Source organism: Gorilla gorilla, chromosome 16, assembly GCF_029281585.2.
Source record: "Gorilla gorilla gorilla isolate KB3781 chromosome 16, NHGRI_mGorGor1-v2.1_pri, whole genome shotgun sequence".
Lineage (NCBI taxonomy): Eukaryota > Metazoa > Chordata > Mammalia > Primates > Hominidae > Gorilla > Gorilla gorilla.
Genome location: NC_073240.2, coordinates 37100923 through 37110069, shown reverse-complemented (window position 1 = coordinate 37110069; position 9147 = coordinate 37100923). Strand labels below are relative to the sequence as shown.

Sequence of the window (9147 nt, the reverse complement as noted above, 5' to 3'; positions counted from 1 at the left end):
GTACTCACAGACATAACGATGGCAGCAATAGACTCTGGGGATTACTAGAGTGGGTAGGGAGCAAGGGGAGCAAGGGTTAAAAAGCCAACTATGGGTAATATGCTCAGGACTTAGGTACTGGGATCATTATACCCGAAACCTTAGCATCCCGCAAAATACCCAGGTAATGAACCTGCACATGTACCCCCTTATCTAAAATAAGAGTTGAAATTATATTTTAAAAGTCCAGTTATAGTTTGTAAATTTTCTTATTATTGAACTTTACAAAACAAATTTCTGTGGAAAAGAAGAGAATTAAGAAGTGACCATTGAGCAGTGGTAAATAGCAACCAGCTTCATGTGAGTATCTTCATTTCAGTTCATGTATTACAGCTTGAGACTTAAGACGAAATCAGTCTTTCTTTTTTTTTTTTTCTTTTCTTTTTTTGAGACAGGGTCTTGCTATGTTGCCTAGGCTGGTTTCAAACTCCTGGGCACAAGCGATTCTCCTGCCTCAGCCTCCAGAATAGCTGGGACTACAGGTGTGCGCAACCATGCAGGGCCTATCCTAAATCAGCCTTGTCTTTTTAGTGCATTTGACTCACACTTCCACTTTTAAAATCAATCTTTTTTCCTCTACCTCTTCTTTTTTTTCCCCTTAAATCTTAAAGAAAAATTTCTGACAATTTTCAAAACTGATGCCCAGGTTTATAAATTGCTCATGAGGAAGCATTTTCAAAGGGAGAAGCTAAACCAAGCTAACCTCTTTCCAGTTGCTTAAAACCATTGTTTCTGGGGTTTGCAAAACCTATTTATTTCTATAATCAAAAAGGGTCAAAATCTATCGTCTCATTCCCACTTCACTCTGATTTTTGGAACACGACACCTGAGTCTTTGATTTTTTTTCCCCTTGCCATTTGCCATACAAAGAATTATACAGCTCAATAAAATGAAAGACTCAGCACGGTGTGGTTAATCCAAGTGGATGAAAGGATTTTGAGATAGGTTAACGGTTCTGATTCTTTTCTCCTATTGATTTTTAGGATGATTATATTTTATTTATGGGGCAAAAAACTTAGACTTGTATGTGAACCGCCTTGAGAATAAACTAGGCATCTTTCAGGTTGAAGAATTTTACGTGAATTTGTAATGATTTGTAGAACATATAGAAAGGGGAATATGATGATAAGTAACAGTTTCATTTTAAGAAAGGATTATGTCTTTAGAGAGCCTATCTGGTATATGGGATTGAATTAGTTTAATTGAACTGACCATTTTAATTTAATTTAATTAATTTATTTATTTGTTATTATTATTATTATTATTTTTTATTTGAGATGGAGTCTCGCTCTGTCACCCAGTTTGGAGTGCAATGGCGTAATCTCAGCTCACTGCAACCTCCATCTCACAGGTTCAAGTGATTCTCCTGCCTCAGCTTCCCGAGTAGCTGAGATTACAAGTTTCCGCCACCACGCCCAGCTAATTTTGTACTTTTAATAGAGACAGGGTTTCACCATGTTAGCCAGGCTGGTCTCGAGCTCCTGACCTCAGGTGATCTGCGCGCCTCAGCCTCCCAAAGTGCTAGGATTACAGGCGCCCAAAGTGCTAGGATTACACTGCGCCTGGCCGAACTGACCATTTTTAGTAGCTGACAAAAGCAGAAACAAAAGGTGGTCCCTTTTTGTCTCTAGTCCGAAGAAAGATCAGAAGAGTGGATCATCCAGGTTGAAGTGGTATGGGAGTGAAAAAAATAATACTGAATCTTGGGTCAACTCCTTGCTGCTTGACTTCTGAGATTCCTTACAGCCTTTTGAAAGGTTGTGCTGATGCCCCTGACATTAAGGCAGGATGGCTCCCTTTCTGGAATCCTGACATAAATGCATTTTTCTCTTTGCAGTGCTGGCTTGAATTCTTTGGATCTATTTCAAGTGAAGCAGATGACTAATCACCCCCTTCTGCTAGTAGATAATGGGTTGTCTATAAAACCTTGTTTTTGTGTGGTTACCTTATTGTGAAGTTCATGTCTTTTGAGGAACATTTGCAACTGAAAGGCAAGGAAAATGTCCACTCCAGGGTGTAGTAAAGCTGACAGGGGGAAAAAAAAAAACCCAGACTAAATGACTTGGCTCTGTTGTTTTTTAGTTTCCTGAGAGAAAGTGGCCTTGACCCCCATGCGTTACTGCTTTTGAGATTCTAACAGCAGATGGTACAAAATGACAGTTGGTGAAGACAACTGAAGGTGTTTCTAACATTGCAGGGTTGTGCAGGTGACTTTAAAAACAAAGGATTTGGAAGTGATAAAAAGTGGAGACTGGCAGGAGAAATGGTAATAAAGCCACTAGCTACTTGAGGCAATGTCCCTCCTTTTTTTTTTTTATTGCATGATTGCAAATTAAAGAGGGAAAAAAATTAACCCCAGGCAGAAAAGAATATTCAGCCCTTACCTCAGTGGTTTTAGAACAACGACAACAAAAAAACCCCTAGTCTTTGGTTTTTAGATTAGATATTTTTTTTCTTTTGCCTGCTGGTTGCCATACAAAGAGATATAGCTCAATAAAATGAAAGATCCACAGCACCGTGTTTCATAGCAAGAGCCTGGAGGGATTCTGAGCCAGGTTAATGGATATGATGGTTTTCCCTTCATTGATTTTTAAGATGATTATATTTTATTTATAGGCAAGAAAATAATAGTTAATCTTAGATTTATTGAAAACTTATTGCAAGGCTGCACGAATTGATAACAATAACAGTACATTTAGGGCAACGAAACTAGACTTGTCTTTAATCCCTTAAGTGCTGATGTGCAGGGAACCTATTGACTTGAAATTAAATGTGCTCTAACCCACAACTGAATCCAGGTGGGGAAGAGTTATATTTTTCTGGCTGCTCTGAAAGATTTCATTACACAAAGCTTTGGTACACCTGGGGTGTTTCTTTTGTAAAAACGATGTGAAAAATCTAAGAGCTGAGAGCTCAGGAGTATCAGCATGTTGCTCTCTGGAGGCTTTAAGAACTGGTTTCCAAGTCAGCCAGTCATTTGTCAGCTAAAAAGCCTACTGGTCAACCATAATTGTGTCCAGAGGTTTGAATCTTAAACAAGGATGTGTGCGTTCTAAGATGCAGAAAAAGCTCAAAACATTAGCTTATGATAACTCAGAATTCCATTGACTTGAGGTGATTATAATTTGTTTTTGTGTTCTAAAGGAGTTCAGGGACCTTTTGTATTTGGAGCAAATGAATCCCTGTTCACCAAACGGGGACAGTATGTTTGAATAATAAAGATAGAACACTGGGTCTTTGTCTCTCTCAGGATTGAAGAATTGTCAATACAGTCACATTATATTTGTGGCTCTGAAATGCCAGCTAGAGGGCTTCAATATGCAGTGCTCATAGGAAGTGAGGGGGCCAAAAACATATTCTCCAGCAATTCAGACAAACTTTCCCAGAGAATTGAATGTTTGTGGAGAGAAAGAAAAGAAAATATTTAAAATGTCCTGTAGAGCCAAGAAGTTTTGACCATTGCAATCACCCAAAATAAAATGTGTCATTGTTTTACGGTATTTTAAAGTTCACTTTTATTAAAAGTGCCATATTAACTTACACTGTAGCTAATATGGGTGGTTCAAGTGCACTATTACCTGTGAAGCAAATGTTCATTTTTCAGTTATGCTATGGTCTTATTTTCCAGAAATCTTGACTTGAATGCTTAGTCACTTTCCGTTAAACGCAGTGACAGAATATAAAATGAACTTCCCACCAGAATTGTTGGGTATACAGATATTCCCAGCAAGGACAAACCAACATTCTAAAATGAATGCTAGAAATGGTTGACTTTCTGTGTCTGAATCCAGGATATATTCAAAGGAAGAAGTCAGAGAAACAAAATAGTTATGCAGTGAATGAGGTTTCCTTTTTTACTTAATTATTCTGTGTTGAGTTCAATTATCCATATTACTTGAAGCTCTATATTTAGAAGAAAAAGAGAGACTAGAATAAGGATGTTTCCAAAGTTGAACCTCAGGTTCACAAAACTCTGGATATAACAGGAGACATTTTTCTACAGCTGAATATCAATCAGTAAAGTTTTATACTTACTTAAGTACATGTAGCATTTTCCTGCTAGGAAAATGGAGAAATTGAAATAAATCTTCAGGCTGGACATAAAGACAAAAACATGGAGATAAGATATTTGAAAATCCCAGGAAGAAATCTGATTTCAGAAAAGAAAGAGATTTAAAATGAAGCAAGAGATAAACCATGTCTTTTACCCAAATAATCTCTGTCCAGAATTTTTGAACACAAACACAATTTCTGTTATTCTCTATATTTGACTTCATTTTTCTTGGCCCCTTCTTGAATTATCAATAAGTTGTCCAGAAAATTCAAAAACACAACTCTGGTGAACATTTTGTATGAGTCAAGACAATAAAGAACATGAAGATGCTCTGATGAGAAATCTGTTTTCTCCAAATTTTTGGTTTACTTTTTAATATTTGTGAAATAATAATAATATTCATGTTTTATCAAAATGTGTGGTGCTTCTCTGATCAGAAATTCTCATGTAGATATTTTAACTTATCTTCATCTTAAATCTACTAAAAATTCATTCTGAAATATGGAATTATTAAAGAAACTAGAAAGAGGAATTGTGTTTAGGTTTTCTTTTAACAATATTTTTCTGACATCAAAAGTATAGATATTTATTGTCAAAAGTTTAAACTAAAAGAAAAAAAGGCCATTACCTCTGACTCTCTTTTCTAAAGGCTAATTCCTATTAACATACAAACACAGGGTTAGAATTACACATGCTGTTTAGTTACCTTTTTTTGGTTTTTGTTTTCTTTCACACAACCATATATAATGAGAAACCTCCTTTTAAACAACAAATGTAGACAGTTCTTTCAAATGGTTTAACTTTAAAAAGTAATAGCATGTCATATTCTTATTCTTTTTGGCTAAATCATATTTCTGTTAAATTTTGCTGTTTTCCATTTTCATTTCCATTTATTTCTGGAGGTGAGATTCAATTGGATGAGAACGGGGCAGGGCTTATTGATTAAGGTTCAATTTATGATCTTTAAGTTTTATTTATGTTTTTGATCTCCTTTCTTAGCCTCATCACACAAGATTTTTCAATCTGTACATATTTTGTATACTTAATGAATTTAATAAAAATTGTGAGTAAAATGTTATGAAGATGTTGACATATTAATATTTCAAGAAGAAAAACATATTTAATGTATGATATACTACTTTATTAATTTCCTGATAAAATGCTATTCTGTCCTTGATTCTTATACAGTTAAACAATACCTTGCTCTTATTAATTTAGCATAATCAAGGATTATAATCACTAAAATCATCAATACTCAAGACAATCAACTGAAAAGGTCAGGATTTCTAAGAACTCCTTCAAATGATATGAAATTGCTTTCTTACATGCCAGAAACAACAACTTAGAAATCATAATGGAAAAAAAAATCTTTCAATTTATAATGACATCGATTATATAAAATACATGAGAATAATCTTAACAAGAGTAACTCGTGGTTGGTTTACCCTTTGAGCAAATTCTGTTTTTACTTCCCACTGATTCTGACTTCAAAGCAGGACTCAGTGGGTATTCATATTCTCTTCATAGGAAATATACTCCTCAAAGTATTCAGAAACTCTGTAGAATTTACTAAAGATGTCATTGACTTTTGGCTGGAAGGTTTACATGGCTTTTTCCGCAAGAACATTCCCTCAGTATTGTCTCCCCTTGTCTGCCTCTTTTTTTGGTAATCTATAATTAAATCAGGGAGGTCCTCCTTTGACCCTTTTTCCATGCAGCCTTTAATCATGGAAACTAATATTAGGGCATGCAAATGGCCAAGATCACTTATATATGAACAGTTCATAGAAACAGTAGGGAAAGCATTGTTTCTAAAATACAACTGGAGAAGGATATAAACATATAAACATGAGTAGGAAATACAAAGCTAATAAACTAAAAAAAAATCAACCTTAAAAAAGAATTACAAGTTAAAGAAATAATAAAACATCATTTTCACTTAACAAATTTGCGGTATTTTAAAAAGATGAACATGTGTGTTAGGTTTTTGTGAGGTATCACTCATACTCTCAGTGGTAGTCGAAATTGTTAGAATTCCAACAAGAAATTTGACAATATTTTCAAGAGTCTAAAATGTAGCCAATTTTCTTGATTTAGTTCAGAACTTCATCATCTCAGTTGAAACGTCCTCCTAATTAATCTCCTTGACAACAGCTTAAATCTTACCACACCAGAGAGAATTCTTCCCAAGAAATAAACCTGATTATGCCAGGCTCCCTGGTGGGCCCCCAATCCCTCGTTAATGACGTTGTTGTGTCCCTTATGCAAACACATGCAGGCCATTCATAGACAACCAGCAATAGATACTGTTTATTGGACAATTATATTTTAGTAAGTTTTCTAGGCGCTTCTGAATTTATCTCAGTTAATACTCATAACAACCCAATGGAGTAGGCGCAATTGTTGTCCCCATTTTACATATGAGACACAAGGTAGTTAACTAACTTTCTCAAGGTCATCCAGTCAGTTTGAATCCAGAGTCTGAGCTTTAACCTCTATGTATGCTGTAAAAAGATACCTAACCTTAACCTCATCTACCAGTTTTCCTGAGCATGCTATCCTTCATCCACATGAATATTCCTCCCATTCCCTAAATGTAATTGGCTCCTTGATACTTTAGGCATACGTTAATTATTTTGCCTAGGATTCCTGTACTCAGCCAACCACTAATACAACTTATCCTGAAAATCCAGCATAACATACTCATCACATTGTATTGTTAATTATTTTTACACTAGTTATGGCAGAAACTCTTATTCATCTTCCCCTTTTTAATGAAAAATCCTCGAGTTTCCTTGTGATTAGGTGTGGTCCTGTTTCTAAGTTCTCTCCAGTGTTCTTTTTAGTTGTGGGAGGTAGAGAAGAAAGTTCCCTGAATGTGGGGTGGGGAAGGGTGTTCTTTCTGCCAAAATCCCCTTCTTGCTAGAGCTCCAGCAGCCAGATTGTGACCTTGAGGATTAAAGATCATGAAGGGAAAAGATCAAAGAAGTCTGGGTCCTTGGTGGCTTCAAAAGCCACCATACCAGCCTGGGGCTGCTCACCTGTGTATGTATACCAGTTATGAGTAACTGTATGCAATTCCTAAGTAACATATTTGTAAAATCTAGAAACAAAATTTTTACTTAGTATTATTATTATAATGCTTGGATCACAGTCTCCAGCATGGAGTAAGAGGCACTTCTGAAAACGCTTGTTAAATACATGTAATTTTTTATACAAGGAAAGTGTAAGTAATATTATCATGAAAGGCAACATAAGTAAATGCTGGGGATTTGTGACCAATTTTTCTTTTAATCCAGACCTGTAATCAAGTTCATGAAGCTCTCTTTCACATCACAAGATAAGATGGCAATATAAACATATACTTTCATTTTTATCATCCATTTCCTACCAAGTTTTTGGTGCTTGGGGTAAAATCGAGAATCGGGATGATGTTGTGCTCGATTCAGGTTCAGTAAGTTCTTACATCTGAGCATTATGCTGAGGCTTGTGTGAAAGTGGGATTTATTCCTGAATGATCTTGATGATTGTTTTAGCAGTCTAATATAACTTATTTTGAATTTTATATGTTTTTTTTTTTTTGCTTTAAAAATACATGCTGCATCCAGGGAGGGATTGTGTCAGATAATCTGGAGAGCGTTGAACAAAACTCTTTACTTTTGAAATGCATCATCATTTAGATGATGATACCAAATTGCTTCCTTTTTTATGCTGTTTACAGAACTCAAGAAGAAAACATGAGGTTATTTATTGCCCAAGTCAAGTGCCCAAATAACCGATTTGGAAGACAACAAGAGATTACACAAATAAAATAAGAATGCTATTTTAAAATGTAATATCCTGAAACATACCTGATTACATACTTATGATCCTAGATTGATGGAATCAGTAAAATCCGAGAAGCATTTTATTTCCACACTGGATGTATGTAGCAAACCCTAAGCCCATGATTTAAGAGGCTTATGGGGGTACAACTAGTTTCACTTTCTCTCTCGGCTTCTCCCATAGAGATATTGTAACAAAAATAGACACTCCTACTCAGATTTTTATTCATAATTCCATGATATTTGTGCATTTGGGAAAATGTATTGCTTACTTCAGTAAGCCCATCTGATTTACCTTTTTATTTTCATTTTTTATTTTTTTAAACATTGCATGTTTTATTTATTTTAACAAAAGAAAAAAAGTTTACAAAAAATAAAAGATTCCAGAAAGCTTTGAGCTAGGGATTGAAACCATAAAGGTGATGTGAAAAGCTCATCGTTATTTTGTTATGACTTCAAGAGTACAAGTGTTCAGGTAGAAATATTTCCTGAATTGTTGCTCCACAATTCTGCATTCTTTCTTCACTTTTCTTGCTTAAGTTCTGACCACTTTCTGAACATAATTTGTTGAATAATGGATATTTAAAATGAAGTTTTTTCCAGATAATATGGCTTTCCTTTTTCCTCTAATAAAAACATTCCAAATCAAGCCAGTTTTGCAATTTGCTTTAAGCAGCTGCCTAAGTAAGAGGTTACTAAGAGGTGTACTCTGTGAAGTAAACTTAACCTCTTAGCATTAAAACTACAGCATTGAGCCTGGCCCAATATCTCATCAACTCTTCATCCAAAACCAGGACTCAGCTGGCAGACTGGCCCCAAGGACTGCTTTCTGCATCTAGTTTACTTAGCCAGTGGTGCCCATCATACCAGCATCTTCTGCGGGACTCTTCTGGAAGAAAAGGCCTCTCTAGTTGGAAGAGGCCTCATGGAATGTAGTTATTAATTAGGGAGAAAGAAAACAAAGTACTTAGCTGTTTGACAATCAATCAAAAATGGCAAAAACCTTTCCTGATAGCATAAAAAGTTCCCTTGGACTAAATGTTTTGAATTTTTAAAAGGCTAAAAGGAGAAGCATGTCCCTGATTTTATTTTTCTCAGGGACTGCATGAGTGCCACACTCTCTGGAAATGCAGGTGAGCAACGAGACATCAACATGGGCGTGATCTTTGCTTTTGACATTAACAGAATTCTGAAGCAAAGTAGAACAAGCCTACTTGTTCTTACTATTCT

The 9147-nt window shown here is 35.4% G+C and overlaps 1 long non-coding RNA gene across 1 annotated transcript; it reads right to left on the bottom strand.

Moving 5' to 3' along the window:
• Positions 1-1984: 1984 nt before the first annotated feature.
• On the bottom strand, positions 1985-8077 carry LOC134757326 (uncharacterized). The gene is made up of 3 exons (XR_010131191.1): positions 7945-8077; positions 4075-4133; positions 1985-2064 (listed from the first exon to the last, which is right to left on the bottom strand). It is a non-coding gene; the product is annotated as an uncharacterized lncRNA (long non-coding RNA).
• Between the last annotated feature and the right edge of the window lie 1070 nt (positions 8078-9147).